This window comes from Peromyscus maniculatus, chromosome 9 (genome assembly GCF_049852395.1).
Source record: "Peromyscus maniculatus bairdii isolate BWxNUB_F1_BW_parent chromosome 9, HU_Pman_BW_mat_3.1, whole genome shotgun sequence".
Lineage (NCBI taxonomy): Eukaryota > Metazoa > Chordata > Mammalia > Rodentia > Cricetidae > Peromyscus > Peromyscus maniculatus.
The window spans coordinates 16,761,253-16,786,514 of NC_134860.1; the positions used below are offsets into that span (position 1 = coordinate 16,761,253).

General features: G+C 38.6%; 1 long non-coding RNA gene across 3 annotated transcripts in view; it reads right to left on the reverse strand.

Moving 5' to 3' along the window:
- Positions 1-6,604: 6,604 nt before the first annotated feature.
- LOC121832188 (uncharacterized) overlaps positions 6,605-25,262 on the reverse strand; it is a 141,117-nt gene continuing 122,459 nt past the window's right edge. For all 3 annotated transcript variants that reach the window (XR_013042219.1, XR_013042220.1, XR_013042221.1), the window contains one exon: positions 6,605-6,861. This is a non-coding gene — a long non-coding RNA (uncharacterized LOC121832188). The remainder of the gene's footprint in view (positions 6,862-25,262) is intronic.

The window sequence follows — 25,262 nt, forward strand, 5'->3', positions numbered from 1 at the left end:
TATATTTACATCTTATAAATTGTGATGTAAAATTTATACCTTAAGGAAAGTTTAAAGAATCAAAATAAAACCAAAGAATTGTGAAATTAGAGCAATAGAACAGCCCCTTAATTTTGGTTTTCTTCTGTCCCATCTTTTGACATAAAACAATAATATTGTATTTTCTTTTAACAAGCATGGTAGGGTTTAGAGAAGGGGAGAGCCACTTTCAAACTCCAAAGCCCACTTTAATTTTTAAATAAAGTGGGACTACAAAAAGACCATTTGTGTTATATGTCTGTAGAGAAGAGCAGAAACAAACATTTAGGAAGATTTATGAAATTTTATATGTGATATACTAATAGGCAAATTTCCTCTTTTTCTTGGGACATTTTTTTTTTCTTGGATGATTTGTCCTTTTTCTTCAGATGTCTCATTTGTCCATTGTTCTTTGGATTCCTTAGCCTTCCTTCATTCTCCTGAAAGACAAAAACAGAAACACTTCCCCAAGCCTAACTTTGGGGAGGTTCCCTTTTGGCAAGTTATATCTGATTAAATGCAAACCATTTGTTGGTGGTATAAGTTAATTTAAATGGGATGGTCATGCTGGTTGATGAACTATGACCTCTCCTAATTAAGAGGTCTCTCTTGTTCAAATCAAACTTTTATCAATTGTGATGGTATCCATAGCTTTTTTTTCCCATGTAGAAACAAAAGCAAAACCTAATCCCCAAAGTAATACATATCCTGGTTTCCATTCTGAGGTCAGGATGCCCTTAAAGAACATAGGCTGATTTAATTTCATAGTTTTTTTTATTGTTCAATGTCTCTCCACAGCTGTTGTTCCTTTCTCATTAACACTGATAAAATTCAAAGTTAATAGAGCATTGGGTAATCTATATCTAGGGGTTTATGTTACTCCTTTCTGATTATTTAGCATATCCTTTAGAGTTTGATTTGATCTTTCTGTAACTGCTTGGCCTGTAGGATTATGTGGTATACCTGTAATATGTTTTATATTGTAATAAGCAAAGAACTATTTCATGTTACCAGAGATATATGCTTCAGTTTTTTCAGTTTTAAATTGTGCAAGTATACACATGAGGACCATAATTTCTAGTAAATGTGTGATTATAGAATCAGCCTTTTCAGAACTCAGAGCAATTGCCCTTTGAAATCCTGAATGGGTATCAATGGTGTGGTGTACATATTTTAATTTTCCAAAATCTGCAAAGTGAAACATATACATCTGCCAGATTCATTCCTCTGAATACCCTTTGGGTTACATCCTGCTGGTAGTGGAGTCTGATTATAAAAAGAACAAGTAGAGAATTTCCTTATAATTTCCTTGGTTTTTTGCCAGGTTATGGAAAAATTCTTTTTTAAACCTTTACTATTGACATGATGTTTTTTATAAAATTCTGAGGCCTCCAGCACATTTCTTATCAATAGTTTATCAACCTTGTCATTACCTTGTGCTAGAGGGCCTGGCAGACCTTTATGAGATCCAATGTGAGTTATGTATAAGGGATGCTTCCTATTCCTGATTATATCATGTAACTGAATAAATAACAAAGTTAATTTCTGACTCAGTGGGGATAAATTCTGCAGTTTGAATATATAAAACCACTCTTTCAGCACACTGAGAGTCAGTAGCTATGTTGAGAGTTTCCAAAAAATTCATTAATACCATCAGAATAGCACATAATTCTGATTTTGAACCGAATTATAAGGATTTTGAACCACTTCACTTAAGTTTTCTGATTTGTAACCTGCCTTTCCTTGTTTGTTTGCATCTATATAAAATGTACAGGCTCCAGATATGGGCATTTCCTGTACAATGAGAGGCAGAATCCAATCAGCTCTCTTTGTAAGTTGAATTATATCAATTTTGAGATATTTGCTATTAATCTCTCTCCAAAAATTACTGCAAGCTCTTTGCTAAGGTTCACTTTCTGCCCATAATTTGTCAATGTCATCCTTAGTTAAAGGCACTACAATTTCTGCTGGGTCTATTCCTGCTAATTGACGAAGTTTTGATACTCCTTTCAAAATCAACTCAGAACATTTCCACATAACTTTTTAATTTTTTACTCTGTTTATTTAGTAGAAATATTCATTCCACTATAATATCATCCCTCTGCTCTAAAATTACTGTAGAAGAATGCTTAGAGGGTAATATAACCAAAAAGCAATCAAGCTTTGGATTCACACAATACACATGTACATCCTGTACTTCCTTTTCCATCAAGGCCAACTCTCTCTCAGCTTCAGCTGATAGTTCTCTTGGACTATTTAAGTCCTTGTCACCTTCATAGGTTTTGAACAAATTATTCAGTTCATCATTTTTACCAAAATAACAGTCCATATATAGGAAATCCCTTTTTTGAAGGTCATTAAGTATCTGTAATTGATCTCTCCTAATTTGCACCTTTGAGGGTCCAATTTTTTGTAGACCTATTTTATATCCTAAATAATCAATAGAATCTCCTCTTTGTATCTTTTCAGGAGCAATTTATAATACCCAGCAAGGCAAAATTTTCTTTACTTCTTCAAACATTCTTTCTAAGGTATCTGCATTTAAATCAGTTAGTAAAATATCATCCATGTAATGATGAATTATAGATTTAAGAAAGTGTTTATATATTATTACCAATAGCTGTTATACATAATATTAGCACAGGCTTGGCTATTTAACATTCCCTGTGGAAGAACCCTCCATTGATATGTCTTAACCAGCTGAGAATTATTATAAATAGGCACCATGAACACAAATATTTCTTTGTCTTTTTCTTGTAAGGGTATTGAGAAGAAAGAGTCTTTTAAATCAATAACTATAAGAGGCCACCCTTTAGGTAACAGAGTAGGCAAAGGAATTTCAGCTTGTAGAGAGTCCATTGGCTGAATTTCCTTGTAACTAGAGTTTTCCTGCCTTGCCCACAGTCAGGACAAATCTTTGTCACCCGCCAGTCCCACAGCCGCTCAGACCCAACCAAGTAAACACAGAGACTTATATTGCTTACAAACTGTATGGCCATGGCAGGCTTCTTGTTAACTGTTTTTATAGCTTAAATTAATCCATTTCCATAAATCTATACCTTGTCACGTGGCTGGTGCTTACCGGTGTCTTCACATGCTACTGGTCATGGCGGCAGCTGGCAGTGTCTCCCTCCCTCAGCCTTCTGCTTCCCAGAATTCTCCTCTCTCCTTGTCCCACCTACTTCCTGCCTGGCCACTGGCTAATCAGTGTTTTATTTATTGACCAATCAGAGCAACAGATTTGACATACTGACCATCCATTTCCTTGTTAATTGCTCTTAAGTCTGTTACCAGATTTCATTTTAACAACAAATACAAGAGAAATCCAAGGGCTGGTTGATTCTTCAATGGAGTGAGCATTTAATGACTCTTGTAACAGCTCTTCTAGAGCCTGCAGTTTCTCTGTTGTTAAAGGCTATTGCTGAACCTATACAGGCTTGTATGTTAAACATTTTAAAGGTAGAGTTATTGCTGTCTTTGAAAGATCAGCATCTGCTATCCCTTCTTCTTGTACAATCTGGATGGCTGGTGACTGTTCTTTGTAATACCTCCTAATATTTCTCTCAGAAACACATGTTAGTTTATGGTTTGTTTCTGAGGTTGTAGGAATGTTAATCTGGGTGTACTATTGTTGTAATAGATTATGGCCCCATATATTATTAGCCACATATGGCTCTAATTTTCCTCTCTGTCCTTCTGGTCTTATACATTGGACCCACCTTGTGCTCTGTTTCACTTGAGATAATGTTCCAATCCCCAAGAGCTGAACATTTACCTCTTGAAGAAGGTCAATTTAAATGCCAAAATTCTGGTACAATTATTGTGACATCCATACCTGTGTCTACAAGACCTTTTAAGAAAACGTCATTTATTCATATTTTTAATTTTGGCCTTTGTTCATTTATAGGTTTGCCCAAAAATTCACTTTATGGTTTCTCCTGAATTTCCTATTTTCTCTGCTATAGCTGTTCTATCATCCCAAGCAGTATGGTTTATTAGAATAGGCACTTGGCTATTTAATTGCTCTGAGAAAGGGTTTCTTCTATGATGACAGGAAAGGATTGAACTGAATTTGCCATGGGGGCCTGGAAGAGGTACCCCAGGGAGTTTCCAAATGGCAAAGGCAAAGGATCACTTTGTCTGTCCCTTGTTGATGTACATTCATTAGTCCAATATTTACCTTTACCACACCTTCTGCATATTCCAGAAAGGAGTAGTGTTCTGTTGCCATTGTTCCTTGAAGAAACATTGTTTCCAGGAATGCCCTGTTTACATTCCCTATTTAGGTGATTTTGTTTACCACAATTAAAGCATCTGACATTATTGCTTTTCTTCAAAGCTCTTGAAATCTCCTCTTTTATCCACATATCATCATGGTCATGAGACTCAATATTAATTGTGTCCCTGATCCAATCTTCCAAGGGTGCTGATCTGGCCTTTAATGGCTTGATTACCCTTTTTCATGCTGCATTAGCATTCTCAAAAGCTAAAGATTCAATTAGTATCTGTCTAGCTTCTGAATTTGGTATCAATTTATTTACTACTGAAGACAGCCTTTGTAAGAAATCCATGAAGGTTTCTTTTGGGCCCTGTATAATGTTCTTAAATTACTCAATTTTTTTCCTGTTTCCTCACTTCTGTCTCATGCATTCATGTCTGACATGTAGCATAAAATTAGGGTTTGGTTATCATATAAACATTGGCTTTGTATATCAGCATAATCGCCTTCTCCAAAAAGGTGATCATGGTAAATTGCCATACCTCTAGTTCTACATCTTTGTTCTATAGTTTTAGCCTCCTCTTTCCACCATGTTCTCCACTGTAACTGTGGTCTGGCCTCTAATACCACTGTAACCAATTCTTTCCGGTCCTGAGGGATAATTCTATTACAAGTTGACCACGAGTGTAACATCTGTTTTACAAATGGAGAATGCATTCCATATGATACTATAGCTTCTTTGAATCTCCTCAAATATAACATTTCCACTGGAGTTCAGTTAGCTTTTACACATCCTTGAGCATTTGGCAGTTCCTGTAAGGTTACCAGGTAGATTAATATTTGTTGCCTGGTAATCTGAGGCTGTTTCTCTGTAACCATATAATTCAATCCTGAGATAAGTTCACTTTTAAATTCTTCTGTCTGGTTCTGAATTTCTCTATAATTTATTTTAATAGGTTTTTCTGAAGTTTTTATCTTGGCCCTCAAATTGACCAACCTTTTTAGTGCTAAAATAAAAAATGATCAAGCAAATAATATTCATAGTTGATGTTATACACATTTCATCAACATTAATTATCCTCTCATTTAATTGTTCCACTCTCAGACTGCCTAATGTTTTATCAAACAGAGACCAAATTCTTTCCATTGTAAAAATGTTTCCCATTTTTTTAATGTGGGAAATAATTCTCTTTTAACTAATTCCTCCCTTTAAGATATCTTAATTGACTTACTAAGTCTGTCAACTATGTAGAACAGTAGAAGTCTGAGGGAATTTCAATGCAGCTACCTATTGTAGTAGCAGTCTAAAATGAGAATCCAGAGAGAGCCCACTCTACACCAAGAAAAGAAACCCAAAGAGACTCCAGCCCACAAGGGGTGGAGATCTTGCCACATGCAGATCCAGCCTAATTCATAGAACTCAGGCCTACACTGAGGGCCTGTAAGGCCACAAGCAGCTTTTTAGTAAATTATTACCACAATTGTTGGAGTGCCAATTGTAGATGAATTGCTAAATGATCTTATTAATAAGAAACACAGTGCCAAAAATTGGAGTTAAAGCTGAGAGATCAGAGGAATAGGACAATCCACAAGCCAACCTCACCTCATCAACCTTCAGTCTCAAAAGTGACCTACTTCCTGTATACCCACACCTATATTCCTTTCTGTTCTGCTAACTCATTTCCTCTCTCCATCCAGCTATATCACTTCCTCTTTCTGCCCAGCTCTGTCACTTCCTGTCTGTCTGTACAGACCTCCACACCTGTATGGTTAACTAGTGTTGAAATTTAAGGCATGTGCCACTATGCTTGCTCTGTTCCCAGTGTGGCCTTGAACTCACAAAGATCCAGACAGATCCCTGCTTCACAAGTGATAGGATTAAAGGCATGTGCTACCATTGCCTGACTTCTATGTCTAATATAGTGGCTGGCTCTTCCCTCTGATCCTCAGATAAACGTTATTGGGGGACACATAAAATATCACCACAGGCAGCACTCTCAGTTGACATAAGAACTTCTTATGAGTCCCTACCTCTAGCAGGCTCCATAAATCCTCACAATGCCATCACCCTGGGGACCATGCTTCCAGCACATCAGTGATGAGGGCATAAATAAGATCCAAATCATGTAGAATATGAAGAATCTTTTGTGGGCTTCTCAAGCTGTCTCCTGTCTCCTGTTTTTGAATAGATTTGACAATCACAAATAAACTGAAAAAATTGAAGTCTTCTAATGAAGTCCATATTCATGAGTGGAAATTTCTAGTGTTTTTGCACCACCCATGTCTGCAATGAGTTATTATTAATTTTATAATGTGATTTAATCAATCAGACTTCAGAACCAAATCCATGTGCTTCTCTAAGCAGGGAGAGCAGTGTTAAATATTCTCCAAATTTCTTTGTACCTTAAAGATAGTTTAGGACAGAATTTAGAAGATTTAGTGAAATAGTACTCTTCTAAAAAAATTGGACACAAGACATAGGAAGGAGAAGAAAAGAGCAGACAAAGTTCATGAAGACATTAAATTATAATTTGATAAGGGACATGAGTTTGTCATTCAGTTGCAGAGTAGATGTCTTAACCACTGTTTTATTGTTGTGAAGAGACAGCATAACCAGGCAACTCCTAAAAAAGAAAATATTTCATTGTGAGCTTACTTGCAGTTGAAGAATTTAGTCCATCATCTTTATGGCAGGGTACATGGTGACATGAAGGCAAACACGGTGCTGGAGAAGTAGCTGAGAATTCTACACCCTGATCTTTAGGCACAGAGAGAGCAATTGGTCCTGTTTTGGGACTCTGAAACCTCAAAATCCACCTCTTTGATATACTTCATCCAACAACAACACACTTTCTAATCCTTTCAAATAGTGCCACTCTGGTTGATATATTGTGCGTGCCAATAAACTTATCTGGGGGTCAGAGAACAGAACAGCCACTATATTAAACACAGAGGTTAGGCAGTGGTAGCACACACCTTTAATCCTAGCATTAGAGAGGCTGAGCTCCATCTGGATCTCTTTGAATTCAGGGAAACAATGGGAACAGAGCCAGGCATGGTGGCACACATCTTTAATCCTAGCACTTGAGATCTCATGTCTTTGCTTGGGAAGGACACATGCCTTTAATCCCCGGAAGTGATGGCAGGAAGCAGAAAAGTATATAAGGTGTGAGGACAAGAAACTAGAAGCTTTTAGCAGCAGTTCCACTAAGATCCATTTAGGTGAAGACTCAGAGGCTTTCAGTCTGAAGAAACAAGATCAGCTGAAGAGTTGGCAAAGGGAGATTGGCTGTGGCTTGTTCTGCTTCTCTGATCTCTCAGTTTTCATGCCTATGTCTGGCTCTGTTTTTTTTTTTTTTTATTACTAAGAAACTTAGCAATTCACCTTACATTTAGTACCCAATGTTTGTGGCATGAATTCATGAAAAAAGCTGCTTGCCTATGGCCTTTCAGTCCCCAACTAAGGCATGAGCTCAAGCAGCTGGGTGTGGTGCCTCTCACTGGTAGGTTTTGCTGAAGGAGGTGGTGGCAGGAGGATCCCAAGTTTGAGGCCAGCCTAGGAGGTTTGCTGAGTAGAAGCTGCAGTCAGGGCTAGGCTAGGCCACAAACCCAAGCCAGAACACAAACTGTGGCAGCTGGACCATGGAGGCGGTGGCTGCTTCTCTGAGTTGGTGGCTGCTGCTCTGAGTTGCTAATTGCTTCTTATTGTGTTGGTGATGGCAGTGATGCTGCTACTGGAGATGAAGGGTTTACAGCTGCTTGTCTAGAGAATAATTGTGAAGACCATCGTGTTACAAGAAAGCATTGGCAAAGGTTGGTTTGGAGAAGTTTGGTGAGGCAAGTGGTGGTTCCAAGAGACAGCGATTTATCAGACTGATGTTACACCATGAAAACATCCTAGGATTGATAGCAGCAGACAACAAAGACAATGAATGGCACATGGACTCAGCTGTGGCTGGTGTCAGATTACCATGAGCATGGATCCCTTTTTGATTACTTGAATAGATACACTGGTCTTGCCCATCTTCACATGGAGATTGTTAGTACCAAAGGAAAGCCTTCTATTGCTCACAGAGATTTTAAATCAAAGAATATCTTGGTGAAGAAGAATGGAATCTGTTGTATTGCAAATTTAAGACTGTGAGCCATGATTCTGCCACAGATAAAATTGATATTGCTCCAAACCACAGAGTAGGCACAAAAAAAAATTCTGCAGGGAACCATGACCACACCTAACAGTGATTTTGAAATCTCTAAAAAGATGATGAGATCCTACAACAATGATTCCACATGGACTATGATAAAGCCACCCAAAGATCAGCTTTGGACTACAAACTGCACAGGACAATTTCGAGATGGCTGGCTGAGATGATCCAGCTTCACAGTCAACTTGAGCAATGACTTAAGATAAGCCCTACACTTTCCCATTATACTGTACAAATTATACAGCTAACTCTTCCAGGACTTGACAACTAACTCAAAAATTTTCTTTTCAGGATTCCCTAAAGATGCTTCCACTCCCAGACAGCAGGAAGTAATTTTAACATCCACATTCCCAAGTGGTGGGATGGGTGGGTTTTGGTCAATCAATGGGCTATGGATAATTGTAATTTGTAATTATGGTGTATAAGCATAATACCTTAAACAAGAATAGAAATATACATACAGTATAAAAATTAACTTTAAATTTGTATCAATAAATTAAAATCCATCCCAATATAAAATATTTTGAGATAAACAGTTGTTTTTGGATTAAAGTAGATTGAGTAATCTATCTTATTTTTAACATTTTTTTATCCTATCCCCTTTCTTCTTTAGAAAGAGATTGACTGTCCAATAACAATTTATAACCAACCCTCCTTAAGTGAAAACACACATTCATTAACAGTATTTTGGGGATTTAGGCATAGTTCTCTAGACTACTTCCTGTTGATTGTGGGCACCGGTAATCTTATGGGGACCCTGAGAAAATTTAGAATTATAGTCAAGTCCTGAATGGGGTATCTGTACGGTTGGTCAATCTCAACCAGTAACCTTGAAGCTATTTTGGATGCATAACTCAGAGGAAACTGTAACAGAGGTACATTGAAACATTGAATCATGGCTACCCATTTTTATTGGTGTCTGATTCCCTTGTTCTGAAAATATATAAACTTTTAAAGGTAAAATATATATCTGTGTTAACATAAATATAAATTGTGTGTTATTCACAAACCAACCAAAGATAACCTTTTGTTTTATGTTTGAGCAGGTAAAATATGCAGTCTTGTAGTTACTTTAAGTTGATTTTTTTCCATGTCTGTAGTTAGGATTTTCAGGGGTCTTCTTGATCAAACCTGATTTTCTTAACCCAGAATGAATCCTAGTCTCTCATTTCCTGTGGAAACAATAATATAACTTCTCCTCAAAAGTGACACATTTTTTAACTTAAATTTTTGAGTTAAGATATTTTCAAATATATAGGTTGGTTTAATATAGCAGCTTTTATACTTGAATGTCTCATAGTAGTCAAAATTTTTAAAGACAACACAATAGTATACATAATCCAGACTCTCTGTGTATTTTCCATTTTTAGGTGGTTATTTTTTATATTACTTTATTCCCCTTTTTAGTGACTTTAATTTATGACTGTTTGTACTCTTTCTCTCCCAAGCCTACACACATTTTTTAAACATGCTGTGACCTATTTATAGGCCTTTTTGTCTGAATTTGTTTTTACTGTATATCTTTAACTCTTTTTGTCTGTATGAGGGAAAACCCTAAATCTGCTGCACAATACATGACTGGGAAAAGCCTCTCTTCATCTTGTCCCATGTTGGAGAATGCAGGAACCTACCATGCTGCAGCTCAAATCTGAAAACCACAAATATGGCAGCCTGCATGAGAGATGTGAACTATGAAGCTGCTTTTGGCTCCATTTTAGTGTGTCTAGAATCCCCCTCCCCCTTTTTAAAGCTTTTTCAGGCTTTATGTGAATGTATGTGCCTCATGTTGAGTACCATTTGTAAACAGAGGTGGAGCTTTCTCCCCCATCTGCCCTATTATACCCAGCAGTCACTTCCCAAATTACAGCACAGAGACTTATACTAATTATAAATGCTAGGCCAGTGGCTCAGGCTTATTACTAACTAGCCCTTACATTTAAATTAATCTGTTTCTAATGATCTATGTATCACCATGTGGCCTGTGGCTTATATGTCCTTTAACATCTTGTTCCTTGGGCAGCTGGCTTGCATCTGCCTCGACTCTGCCTTTTTTCCTCAGTTTGATTGAACTGCCCAACCTTATCTTGCCTTGTCATAGGACAAGACTGCCTTATTATCAACCAAGGAGAGCAACTCATATTCAGAGCATACAGAAGGACATCCCACAGTACATTAACTACTACAAAAGTGTTTGTAACAATGAAATCCAGAGTAGAGGTTAATTACAGGTTTAATTCTTCCCCTTGAACAATATAAATACCCTAACGATCTTTATGGCAGGGCATGCAAGGGTGTTTTACAAAAGCTTATTCATCTGCATTGATCAAAACCCACATAATTAGATTTGCTTCAAGGTCACTAAGTTCAGTGGTATGTTTCCATGCAAACATTCACATTTTTTCCCTACCATCCATTTCAGTTCATCTTTACGCTCAAATTTGTCAGAAGCACATTTCTGTGTGCCCTCTGGAGCCAAGACAAATCACAGCAGCATCAACAATTCCCAAAACAAGCATTATATAAAAGTGTGTGCTATAAAAGTCCTCATCAAACCATTAAGATCTACTACTATGTGGTAAGTCTTTTAAATGTTTATAATAATAAAAATAACATTTCAAAGGAGAGGTTTATTAGAATCTAATGCAGACCCAGAGACCTGCAGCATGTTACAGGTTAAGTATTCCTCATCTGGAGGGTTTGACAGCAAAGGGGTTTATGATTTGGAATTTCATTGGATTTTAAAATCTTCTCATCTATATAATGAGCTATTTCAAGGATGAGACACAAACCCAAACACAGAATTCATTAGTTCCTTTCCTTAAACAGTAACCTGAAGATAATTTTCTGTATTATTTTCAATGAGCCAAATATTTTGACTGCCAGGGATGCCAGGAGGTCACAGATGGAATTGTCTATTTGTTACATGCTACATCTTGTCTGTGTCCAACAGATATGGATTTAGAGTTAATTATTGATTTTCTGGTTTCATACAATGGATTTTAATTACATTTGCCTCTTGCTCCAATTTTTCCCAGATCTAGCCTCACTTCCCCCTCCCTACCTCAACCTGCATTTTTTTTTATTTTCACCCATCAAGTCCATTTCTGATAAACAGATATTCTTGGATATATGGTGTTCCACTGGAGAGTGGTTGACCAACCAGGGACAGAACTTTTGAAGAAAACTGATTCTCCCTTTCCCAACAGCTATCAATTGCCTATAGCTCCTCAGCGAGGGGTAGGGCTTTACATTCCTCTCCCCTTCTCCATGCCGGGATTTGTTGTCCTGTTCAAATAAAGGGCAATGGGTATAATAACTGAGACATAAATCAAAATCCATGGAATCTCAGGAGCAGAGGGGAGTCTGTAGATAAGTCTGCATAATGAAGTAAGCAGAAAATCTTTCATCATGTACACAAGATTGTGCTCAAGTTTTCATTCTTGATAATTTCAGTCTTTTTCCATTCATTCAGACTCAGAGTCAATTCTCATTGTGTTTTCCATCACAAGCACTTTGTGAATACACACAAGCATGTGTTTACATGACTTAAACCTAAGGGCTTTGAGGTGAGACCTACTGCAAGTTCATATGGAAATCTCATGCTCACAGAAATCATCAGTTCATGTCCACATAGTTGACAAGAATGAAGATGCAATCAGAAGCTAACTTTCTTGCCAGGGTTCTTAAGATTATATGCAGTGACATCTTTAGTAGGGATATTCCTGTGTGTCAGTCTGGAAGGACATAAAAGATGTAGCTGGGAAATACCACAAGGGCTAGTTTCCTCTATACTGAAGTATTTCAGTGTATGTATATTCCCAAGATGGATGAAGTAGCTCTGTATGTGTGTATGTGTGTGTGTGTGTGGTGTGTATACATATACAATACATATAACATATATATTATTATAATATAATTTTTCAATGCTGCAATCTAGTTATATTTCAGAGACAGGTAATTTCCCAAATGATTACAAAAGTTCAATTACTGATTGGCATGTAAATCAATGGAATTCTTCATGACCTTAATTTATTCCAGCTCCTTGTATGGTAGTCTCAGTCAAGACCTAGACACTGGGCTTCAAAACATACAACTGGGGACACAAAGGATTCACCTGTATTTGAATTCAATTTTTTCCTTCTCTTTTCTTTAACATACATCCTAATATAGTAATCTTAAAGTTCCCATGCCAATTGGTCTGGCATAAATAAATGGTGCAGGCACTATTTAAATAACTATTATAAAGGATCACAAAATAAGTGAAAGTAATGAAAATTACTTCTGCACACTAAGACAAATGAGCCACTTACAGAAACTGTCTATTCTATAGCAGTATAGCAGGTGTCCATGATTATCTGGGCGCTTACCACACCAAAATAAGCCCCTTCAAAAGCTAAAATATAATGTAACTGACTAAACCTTAACAAAAACAATAATAATTATGATGATTTATTGAACATCTCTATACTGCTGTAATTATCTATTACCACATAACAAATTATCCAAAGATGTTGCAGCCTCAAGCAGCAATGCCTCACAATTTCTGAAGAACAAAAATTCAGGAGCAGTTTATTTGCTCATGAGGTCTCCTGAGATCATAGTCATAATGTCATCAAGCGCCCCAGTCACCTGAAGATTTGATTGAAGCTAGAGTCTTCATTCTAAGGTGGCACATTGGCATGGCTATTGGCTAGAGATGTCAGTTTCCACCCATGGTCCTCTCTTTAAGCATAACTGAGTATCTTATAGCTTCCATGCCAAGTGATCCACAAAAGGAATGCAGAGGATAAAACAGCACTTATGATATAGGCTCAATAGTTATAGTCATCAACTCTACTGTGAGAGAAGATAAGAATAACAAGATGTGGGACCCATTGCAGTCACCACGCAACTACGTCCCAAATCCACTTAACACTTCACAGGAACTGTTTCTTTTTTATTTGTTATAGCCCCATGGGATAAAATGGTTGCATTGGTGAGAATTTATGGGCATATAATACTCATATGTAGATAACACCCATCTATGGATCTGAAAATTAATACTTAGGTCTTAAAAATGAGCCCAAGTGGAAGCTTCTCTGGTGATGGCTGAGCAAGACACTAATCTGGTAACTTTGCTGAAGAGGAAGAGGAAAGATTCTAAGAGCCAATGGGGATGGAAGGCACCAAGGAGCAATGGCTTCCAGACACAACAGGACTGACATATAAAGGAACTCACAGAGACAGTGGCAGTATGCACAGGGCCTACATAGGTCCAAACCAGATGGGGTCCAAATGCTGAAATGGCGAATTAGACATGTTCCCCATCCCTAATCAAGAAGTTATCTCTGGTTGGCAACTATTTGCAAAGGGAAATTTGTTTTTTTCCAATGGAGTCTAACTGGGTATATAAACCACACTTAAGGGCAGGACCCATGCCCAGCAGTAGGTGGCCAACTCAAAACAAATTCAATGAAATTTTTGGAAATTTTTTTGCATGTGTATGTCACATAATGCTTTTTCCAGGAATTTTTTTTTAACCTTACTGGTGCTTATATAATATGGTTTCCAATTTTGTGTTTTGGGGGGTTTCTGTGTGTGCATGTGTCTCTCTGTGTGTATGCTCTTCTCATGCTTTTCCTTTGGTTTTGGTTTTGGGTTTTTTTGTTGTTTTGTTTTGTTTTCTGTTTGCTTTGTTCTTTTTTGGTTTATTTATTTATTGTTTTTATTTGCCTGTTTGTTTTATAGAGAAAGAAAAAGAAGGCTTGGAGTAGGATGGGTGGAGAGTTAGGAAGGATCTGAGAGGAGGTGAGAGAGAGGAAATCATGATCACAATACAATGCATTTCTAAAAATCTATTTTCAATAAAGAAAGAAAAGAAAAGGAAAAGAAAGTAACCCCAAAGCTGACAGACAGATGTATTGAAACAGGTTAACTAAGCATTCTTGTCTGAGCAGTGTGTGTGTGTGTGTGTGTGTGTGTGTGTGTGTGTGTGTGTGTGTGTGTATGTGATATTCAGGTACCCAGGGAGGACAGAAGAATATGTCAAATACCCTGGATCTGTAGTTTCGGGCAATAGCAGGCCACTCAAGTGGATGTAAGAAACAAACTCAGGTCCTCTGAAAGAATAGCAAGTGCTCTTAACCACTGAGCCATCTCTCCAGTTCTCTGTCTCTGCACTTTGCTATGGACTTTCAGTCATGAATGATATAAATCTAGAAAAACATGAATGTGGTTTCACTATTGGGAAGCTAAATTCTGTTCCTTGCTGTTGAAGAATAATTGTGGGGTTGATGCACACATAATGTTGAGTGGAGAAGAGCTGCAATGCAATGGCAGACGATGGCTGCTTCACCATGGCTGTAAAGGAGGACACAGAAACCATCGGTGAAATGACCCTTCTGTGACTCACCCACTATCTTGCAGCAGTGGCCTGATTAATTACCTAAGATCCAGCTTACCTGGCTCCAACTACTATCTATCTACTTTTCCAGGAAGAACTACATTTCAGAAAACAGCCCTTGGGACAATGGACTATATGTAATGTCCTGGAATCCATAAAGAGACTCTCCATTGTAAGCTAATACATCAGGAACAGATTTATAAATTTCTGTCTTGGTTGGGTCCACATTAGATGGCACAAATCTAAGGATAAGATCTCACCAGTGGCAGGCTTGTGAGATGGCTCAGAGTGTAAAGGCACCTGCCACCAAGCTTAACTCTTGAATTTGACCCCTAGAATCCACACAGTGGAAGGAGAGAATCTACTCCCACCCCACAAGCTGTCTTCCATCCTCTGTACATGCATTATGTCTCATGTACACACATACACAGATAACACACAATAAATAAGTAAACAAACATAAAATATAATTTAAAATGAATGTTTAAAAATTAAAGATCTTGTTGGTTGTTTGCTCAAGATCCTTCTTTAAATCAATAAGCAGATTTTTAAAGTAAAAACAGCTAGCTAGCTCTAGACATAGGAGCTCATATTCAGTCACTCCAAACTGATGTTTCTGACTTCATGAACAACAGAACACCAAGTCCCAAACCAAAGAATGGTGCCCACATTAGAGATTGTGGAGAAAGAATGCTCCTTCCAAAGACCAAGTAGGCATCCTTCCAAGAGCAATTCTCTCTTATCTGAGTTTATTAAAAAACATTTACTTTTGAAAAGTAGACATAACCTCCAGCACCAAATCCAGTTTCACTCTGAAACCTAATCTCTGCCACTTTATAAATAATAGCCAGATGAGCAATACAAAGGCAAATAAGGACTGGTGGCTGGAGGGGAAGCAATCTTGAGAGAATTGGTTTATCTCCTGGGTAGTGGAGACAACAGACTGATGTGCACGTTAGTTTGTTCTCTTTCACACCATGGGGAAAGAGCTAATAAGCAGCTAGGACACAGCTGTGGAATGCGTCCTGCAGCACAATTATTTGGGTTCCCATGGTTGCTCTCAGCTTTCTCATGGTATCATTTGATGGTTTCTGGAACTATGATTGCTTCTCTTTGTCCCTACAACGCTGGCACAGTATATGTCCTCAACTTGGGACTGCTGAGATCCCTTATACGTAACCACCATTTTCTCTAAGAACAAAGTTAAAGTTCTAGGTCCAAAAAAGCAGGTCTGTGATGGCAATCCAGTATTTTCACAGTGGTGTTCTCCCTGAACACTTCCATTCATGTTAAGGAGGCAGGTTCAGAGTCCCTGGCAGGAATTGTAGAACTTGCTATACCATATCACAAGACACAGCACCAAGATTCATTCCATATATACATATCTTGATGGAGAAGGAAAACCACTCCTCTGGGCATGCCTTAATCATGGTAGTAGCTGAACTGGGCTTCCCATATATCTATAAAGTTAAATAGTCAGTGCTCAATAGGAAAATTTTGTATATAATCTCCCCATGCCTTCTGCAAAATTCACTTAAAAGTAAACAATAGATCATTTACAGTATATCTTAGAAAGAAAATGTATTAATATAAATCTAGGTCAATAACACTTGACTACCAATAACCATGGTGAAAATGTTCAGCAGAGCTGACTGCCCATGAGACAGCCATGGCTTGACCACCTGCATTGACCTGAACCCTAGACTGTGCTCTGTGACTTCCATTTAGCCAGGACTGTGATGGTGTGGTATGACCTTCCATCCCTCCCTTTGTTTTCTCACCCACACAGAAGCAGCTTCAGTACAATCTTCCATATTAAAATTCTTATGTTTTCAAAAATCCCGGAATATATTTTCCTGTATACCCTCATACTTTAACTGGAAGTATGACACTAACTCAATTATTTTTTTTCCTTTCATTATCCTCTTGGATCAGGTGTTACAGGCAAGAATTCTAACACTCTTCAATGGTACTTCACAAAAGATTGAGAAATTTAATTAAACAAAGAATTGAAACAAAAATGTTAATGAGGAGATTGATATTGCTTTATATTTGTGCTGTTTTTAAAAACTGCCTGCCTTAATAAAAGACAGTGGTTCCTGCACTGGAGCTGCAGCAATCTCACACCTCCCCCAGCCTGTGGAAAATTCCACTGGGCACTCATGAGCTAATGACAGTGAAAAGTCAAAGACTATACTGTCACCATGGAAAATGTTTCACACTCTCCACACTCCCCGAAATAGTGTTGAGGAATCCCAGAGCTCCCCAGAGCATACTCGGAGCACTGTCGAAAAGAGCTTCTGAAACCAAGAAGTGGTGCTATTTTAAATAGGATGGTGAACAGGAGAAGATAATAGCCCTTGTGTAACCAGGATTTTATAACACAAATCCCAGCTCTACCAGCCCTTGAGCTACCGATCCCACATGGCCAATTAAGAGAAGGGTAATGGAAACTGTGGAGATGGCTCTATAGGTAAGGAGCCGTTGTTGCACAAAAACGGAGGCATGAGTCCATATCCCTAGCACCCATATAAAAAGCAAGGCATAGAGGTCAGGCAGTGGTGGCACACTCCTTTAATCCTATCACTTGGGAGGCAGAGATCTGTCTAGATCTCTGAGTTCAAGGCCACACTGGGCTACATGAGATTGATCCAGTATTGGAGAGAAACAGAGCCAGGCAGTGGTGGCACATGCCTTTAATCCTAGCACTTGAGATCCCATGCCTTTGCTTGGGAAGCACACACGCCTTTAATCCCAGGAAGTAATGTGGCACCGCAGAGAAAGGTATATGAGGCGTGAGAAGACAGGAACTCACTCCCTTGAGGCTGAAGATTTTGTAGAGAAAAGAACTAGTGACTGGCTGTTCTGCTTCTCTCATCTTTCAGCATTCACCCTGAAAAAAAAAAAAAAAAAAAAGCAAGGCATGCCCCTGTGTGCCAATACTCCCAGTGTGGTAAGGGGTAGACATAGGGGATGGCTGAGGCTTACTGGCTGCCAGCCTAGGCCCAGGTTCAGTGAAACACTATGTCTAAAGAGAGTAAGAGAAAAAGAGGGTAGATCAGGACATGCAATGTCCTCCTCTGGCCTCTGTGTATGTATACACATAGGCACAGGCACCCTCCTATATACATGCACTTACACAACACAGAGACACACACAGAAACACAATAAAATAAGCAAGTGATCAGTCTAATTAAGCAGTCATGGGCAAAATGTGTTCCCACCAATCATTGTCTCCGCTCTGCCACAGCAAGGTGATCCCAAAAGGAGGTGTCAAAGCAGTCATTGCACAAGGGAACAAATTTATTTCCTTCCTTCGAGATGGTCAGTGCCAGGATATAACATTGCATGCCAGATAACTGTCTTCAATGGGATTGGGTAGCAATCCTGGACTACAAGGCATGGTTGTTCCTGGAATCCAAGATGACTTCCAATTTTGGAGAATGAGGTCTTTCTGTCTTTATCCTTGAAGAGGGGTGACATAGGTTAGGTAGATACATACTAACTCAGCGATTGTTTTGTCTTTACAGAGTTAAGCAAGAGTCTAACCCAAAGTAAAGGAGACACAAACTGAAGACAGAAATGCTAGGCTTGTTCAGCTTTTAGCTACCTTGTGGGCCTAAGTGAGACATCAATGCCTTTTAATCAAAAGCATTTTCTGAGTGCCTTTTACACTTAGGTATGTGAAGCAATGCTTAAGCTTGTTCACAGTAAAAGAAAATCCTAAAGTCATAGTAAAACACTATTTATTAAACTTGTTTTAATGCTTTCTCAAAAGATTGACTGTTGAACTTACTGGAAATGCTGGGGAAAACCCTCCCACAGAAAGAATTTCAGAACTCGGAATGTGGGTTCTCAACAGCACTCTCAGGGCTGGAGAGATGGCTCATCAGTTAAGAGTGTGCACTCCTCTTGCAGAGGGCCTGAGTTCAGTTCCCAGCACCCATTTTAAGCAACTCACAGTTGCTATAATTCTAGCTACAGCATATACATCAGGCTTCTTCAGGTACCTCACATACCCACATGAGACACACACACACACACACACACACACACACACACACACACAATTAAAAAGAAGATAAATATCTAAACAGCATGTTCATGTGGAGGAAACCAGAAGTGCTCAATAAATAGCTGAGTTCCAGTCTGCAGGAGAAGTGTGCAAGGTGAGTCTTGAAAGATGTGAGAATGAGAATGTTGAAAACTGTTAGCATTGTGTCTAAAGGGTTCAAGAGTCTAAATGAGGCTCCAGGTTGCCATATGTGGTACAATTTCAACATCAATAAGAGTAATAACTCTAATTTATTAAAACTTTTTTAAAGCACTTAAATGTTGTTTATCTTAATAGCAAAAATAATAATAATGGCAATAATTGGTCAGCTTTGAAAAATTATGGTATTTGAAACATAGCCAATAAATGGAAATTAAAGGTGTTATCCCCTGGCTTTGTATAAGAATTATACTAACTTGTTACCAAATAGCAAAGGAAGACAATTTCTCTTTATGGAAGAATTCAGATAGTAAGTTCAGTAATGAGTCAATTCTACCATTGTATAAGTCCCAGGAATTATTCATTCTAATTGTCAATGATAGTTAATATGACCAAAGGAGAGATAAACATATCTCTTGTGGAATATGACAGACAAGCCCACCAATAAGGTACCCTTGGAGGGAAAAAAAAACACTGAATCAAAGTAAGCATTTAAATTTGGTTACCTAGTTGTCCAGTTGGCAAGAAGCATTTATTACATAGAGTCCAAAGGTATCAGTGCGTATGTGGCATTTCTCAAAGAGCTGCACCCCTACAGGTCACACATCTTAGACTTTCTTATCATGAATACTCCCAGACAGCCAGATCTTTGATAGTTCTTCCACCAACTAAATAATTTTTGCTGATTGTCAGGAGGTTTCCATTAGCACATCTGCAAGGAGATTTGACCAAATTGCTAGCCTTCTCTTGAACCAGAAAAATCCTCTGATTGATAGGACTATGAGAACGGTACTTAGCCATTCACTTTTTTTAATGTGTGTCCAGATAAAAGAACAAGTTAAAAGATCACAAATGGTGACATACTGAAAGGTCACAAGTATAAAGCAGACAAATTAATGAAAATGATTGTGTCAGAAATTGTGTGTGTAAAAGTTTCCTAAATTCTTGAATGGAAAACCACTGAATATTTAATAACACTATAGAGAAAACAGAATCCTTGTAGTAACTATGTCTCCTGGTGTGCAGAAACACTGTGCCATGGTTCATCTGCACAGAAGCTGCATGTGATAGAAGAGACTTCAAGATTAGTTTATAAAGATGGTGACTTCCATTTTTATTGAATGATGCTCATTGTATCTCACTCTCCCCATCCCTCCTCTCTTCCTCTGCCTCCTTCCTTGTCTGCTCCCCTCCTTATCTGCACTTAAGAGCACATCCTGCCTTTCCAGAGGACTGCATTTCTGTTCCCAGTACCTCCATTGGATGCTTTACAACTGTCTGTAAATCTAGCTTCATAGGATCCAGTGTCCTTTTCTGGTTTCCATGCAAATATGGACATATGTGGCATACATCACAAAGACACATACACACATAAATAAAAATAAATGTGAAAATACTGTTTTATTTCAAAAAAACACATAACTGGTAGAAATTTGAAAACAGCTTATCTAGGGAATTCTGCCTCTAGGTTCCTCTAAGTTGTAGACAAGCTGTCTGTGAGGTCTGTAGCCTTCTCAACGTGTAACAAGCTTGAGCAGTCTGTTTCTAAGTTCACTAATGCACTTGGCTGCTAGGCATCATTCCTTCCTGAAAGCTGGTTGAAGGCTTTGATTTTTTTCCCCTGTGGACCTCTCATAAGGCTGCCCACAGTATGAGAGAATGTAACACACACACACACACACACACAAAAGAGTAACAATAACATCTGTGCCAAATGGAACTTTGTTTTGCACTGAACAGGTATTAATGATTACATGGCAGGTCTGTAAGAATAGTGCAATGGAGCTAGAGGTTTATCTCAGTGGTTGATCTCTTGCCTAAAGTATGCAAGGCCCTGAGTGCAATCCCAAGCACTGCCCAAGAAAAGGGAAAGCAGTGAATTAAATAAAAACATGGATGATGAAGAAGAAAAAGATAAAATGGATCAAAATGATGAGTTATATGATCATTTTACTTCAATATCTCAGACTCACAAGACATAAAGAAAAATGGACATAAGGAAAAGGAAACATAACTTAAAAAATGATTAGGGCTGAGGGGAAAGGAGCAAAAAGAAAAAAAGAAAGGCAAATTAACTAGGAATTGCATAGAATGTTGAGCCACAAAACTTAGGAGTAGAGGGATAAGCCCTTGCCTCTTGACACAGTGTGCTGGCTTTTGTTCAGCTTTGGGATCTTGTTTGCCATAAGACAGTATCAAGAATGACAAATATCTTGTGAAGGAAAGATCCAACACTGACAGTGCTTGTTGGTTTCCTGGCTCATGACTGGAGTGCAGTGTGGCTCTGGGACACTGCTCTAAAATGGATACCACTGAAGAATTTTAAGTCTCAATCAAGTTTCCAGGCTTGTGAATACCTTGAGCCCCCTGGGAAATTGAGTGACTTGGGGTTTGTGACTTCTGGATCCCTTTCCAAAACATCAAATTCTCTGTGAAAATAGGCCTGCAGGCATCTTAAAGGCTACTAATTAAGTATGATTTGCATTACATTCTGAAATTGTGTTTCATTGGTGCAATATAAAACTGCTTTATTAGCCACATTTATGTCTTATTAACAATATAAAAGCATTGAGGTGACTTGCTTGGGTAGCCCATGTACTACTTGCCTCTTTGTTGCCCATATTAATTACAAACCCATCCTTGAAAGAGAGGTATGATAAGCTTGGCTGATGTTAAATAGGAATTGGGGCTCTTTTTCTCTTTCTCTCAGCCCATTCTCTGTTGAAATCTGGATGGTGCTTGGGTAAATGATGTTCAAGAGTCTCCATTTCTAATGCCCTTAATGAGACCATTAAAACCAAAAAGGGAGAAACTGTACATGTTACAAAAAGGAGGCCAGGGGGAGTGAATGGCTCGTGCCTAGTGAAAAATCTAATACTCAGTGCTTGCTTGGGAAGTCAGGTGTGAGGAAAAATCAGCATCCATCTGGACACTTAAATCTTAAAATAATATGGAGGGGAAATTCACAGAATTGAAAATGAAGAGGAGAGCAACAGATGCTAGACTGGGGAGAGAAAGTAGGGTAAGACTGTGTCCTAGCCTATGAATAATGAAAATATGACTGTACTGGAATATGAAAGCTGACAGCAGATAGCCCCAGAGCCTCGTTTGCACGTGTGCTGATTGTCCTGATTTTTATTGTTCATAAAACGTTTCCAATTCAACACATCAGAAAAATCTAAGAATTTGTACATTGGCCATCTCTTGATTGCCCTTTTATGTATCTAAAGGGACAGACCCATGCGTTTGAGAGGAATGTGCACAATGTTCAGCAAGGATGATATTGGAGGCTTTTCTAAACAGAGGGAAGGCATGCACAGAGCAGGGATACAAACATGGGCCATATCTATCTGTACTTCATTCTTTACATTGAAAGCCAGCCATCACACACACACACATACACACACACACACACACACACACACACACACACACACACACACACACACACTGAGTAAACCCCTTGGTTGAAGATATCATTACAACTTTCTAATTTGTTTCTTCATCCAAAAACACAGGACTTTCAAGAGGGCAGAGGGAATGACCAGGGAGAAATTTCATCACTACATTTTTATAGATTCAGACAATAAGTATTATTATGGTAATTAAATCCCAAAGAATTTCAGTAACAATAAGCACAAACAGTAAACTGTGCTGGTTAGTTTTTGTCAACTTGAAGCAAACTAGAGTCACCAAGGAAGAAGAAACCTCAACTGAGGAGTTGCCTCCATCAGATTGGCTTATGGGCATATCTATGGGACATTTTCTTGATTAATGATTGATGTGAGAGAGCCCAGGTAAGTGTGTGTTGTGCCCTGGGGACAGGTAGCCCTGGCTTGTATACAAAGCAATCTGACCAAGCCAAGGGAAGTGAGCAAATAAGAAGCATCCCTCCATGGTCTCTGCCTCCACATTCCTGCCTTGAGCTCCTGCATCGGCTTCTCTCAGGACCGGACCCTAACTGAAAGATGCAATAAACCCATTTCTCCCTCAGTTGCATTTAGTCATAGCATTATATGGCAGGAACAAAAGCAAACTAAGACAGTGTACTTTAGAAAACCAAAGCCAACAGGGCCTGGTAGCACACGTCTTTAATTCCAGGAAGCACTTGGGAGGTGGATTCAGAAGACCATGAACTCCTTGTCACTCTCAGCTGTATCGCAAGGCCAGTCTTGGCTATGTGAGACCCTTTCTCAAAAGACAAAATAAAAGAAGTCATAGCATAGTGGGATAGATTTTTTTCCCATTATTGAAATTATAGATTTTGTCTTTTCTGGAAAAATTTCAATTTCTTAACCATCACGGAAAGATGAGGATAAAAGTCACCAGACAAATGGGATGGATAAGGATGGAAGCATTCAGTCCAGGAAACTGAACACACGAGGTCAGTGAAGGAGTCTCCATAACCACAGACAGATGGTCAACTTTCCTCACTGCCAGGCAAGGTAGACGTCACTAAAAGCTCTCTAGTGAATTCCCTGCCTCAGAGTTTACAGGGAGGAGGAAGGTAGCAGATGCTTTGACAGCATGCATTCCCCATGGGTGGCAGGGACAAAATACTCAAGGAGTCAGAATCACACCACCAGAGGTGACTAAGAAATCTATCATGAACAGATGGATGTACTAGCGACAGCAAAGGACAGGAAGCAGACTGTCTCAGACTTTAGGAAAAACATTCGCCCATGCTCTGATGCTCTGATCCTGTACGTATGCACATTCTCAAAGGAAGGCTGCTCATTCCTTCACAGGCTTACCACACCCCTAGAAGACAGTCAAGAGTAGAGGGTGACGCACCAGCTTTGGGGGAGGAAATGTGTTAAGATCACAGTCCATCATTAAAGGAGGCAAGGCAGTAACTCAAGCAGGAATCTTGGAGGCAGGAACAGAAGCAGAGACCACAAAAGAACACTAGTTATTAAGTTTGCTTTCAAGGATTGCTCAGTTTTATTTCTTATATAACTTAGGACCATCTGACTAGTAGTGATTACCCACAGTGAGCTGGGCCCTCTCAGATCAATCATTAATCAAGAAAATTGCCACATAGACTTGCCAACAGGCCAATCTGATGGAAACAATTCCTCACTTGAGGGACTCTCTTTCTAGATGACTTTAGCTTGCATCAAGTAGACAAAATCTAACTGGCAGAGTAACCTCGTCTTTTTTTTTCTTCTATAGACTAAGAATAGTGCTATCTTTTGCAGACACCCTGACAATGTAGGGTCTGGTGGTACAACATGTCATCTTGATATATCAACTCAAATTTATTATTTATTATTATTGCTTCCTTTATTTGTTGGTGTATTCCCTCATGTATTGATGTTCCTATAAAATTCTGGACAGAATTTCAGTGATCGCTACTTGAGCTCAGTGGATTTCTAATTTGAAAACCCCATTTTTTAAAAAAGGAAAACCTCACTATATTTTGAAATGTTATTTATGTTTTGCAATATTATTATTAGCATATGAGGGGACCTTAAGTAATCTAAAGGAAAAAGAAAATCTGAGAGAGGAATATCTAGAGAAGGAAAATAACTATGAAAAGTACTGATATGTCCAAAATTTCCAAATTTACATAGAGGTCTGTGGTGCTATTTTATTTGGGCTGGAATGTGATATTTTATTTGTATGTTAATAAATAAAGTTTGCCTGGAGATCAGAGGTCATAGTCAGCCAAAAACAGAAGTCAGGAGGTGGTAGCATATGCCTTTAATCCAATCACATGGCAGGCAGAGTCTCTGTGTGTTCTAGGACACAGCCAAGCGTGGTGACACACACCTTTAATCTCAGTACCAACCATAGACAGGTAGTTATGAGGAAGTGATATGGCTGGGCTTAGAGCCAATGAGAAGGCAGAACAGGGAGGCAATAAAGTCGTAGGTTAGACAGGAAGAGGCTCTCTTGGGAAACTATGGCAATGTGGTGAGCTAAGGTTAATTGTTGGCTATTGCTCTGATCTCTATGGCTTGCACCCTTGTATTTGGCTCTGTGTTTCTTATTTAATAAGCCTGTTTAGAAATTCATCTACAGAGGTCTCATAAGTCAATACAGAATAAATAACATAGAAAGTGACTCTAAAGAGCAATTTCCTCAACATGTACTTGTATGATTCATCTGGGGTGTCCAGCAAAGGGGATGTGTAGTTTGAGCCCCTACAAGGCTGAGCAAATAGATAGATAGATCATGATGATGATGATGATGAAGAAGAAGAAGAAAGAAAGATAGATA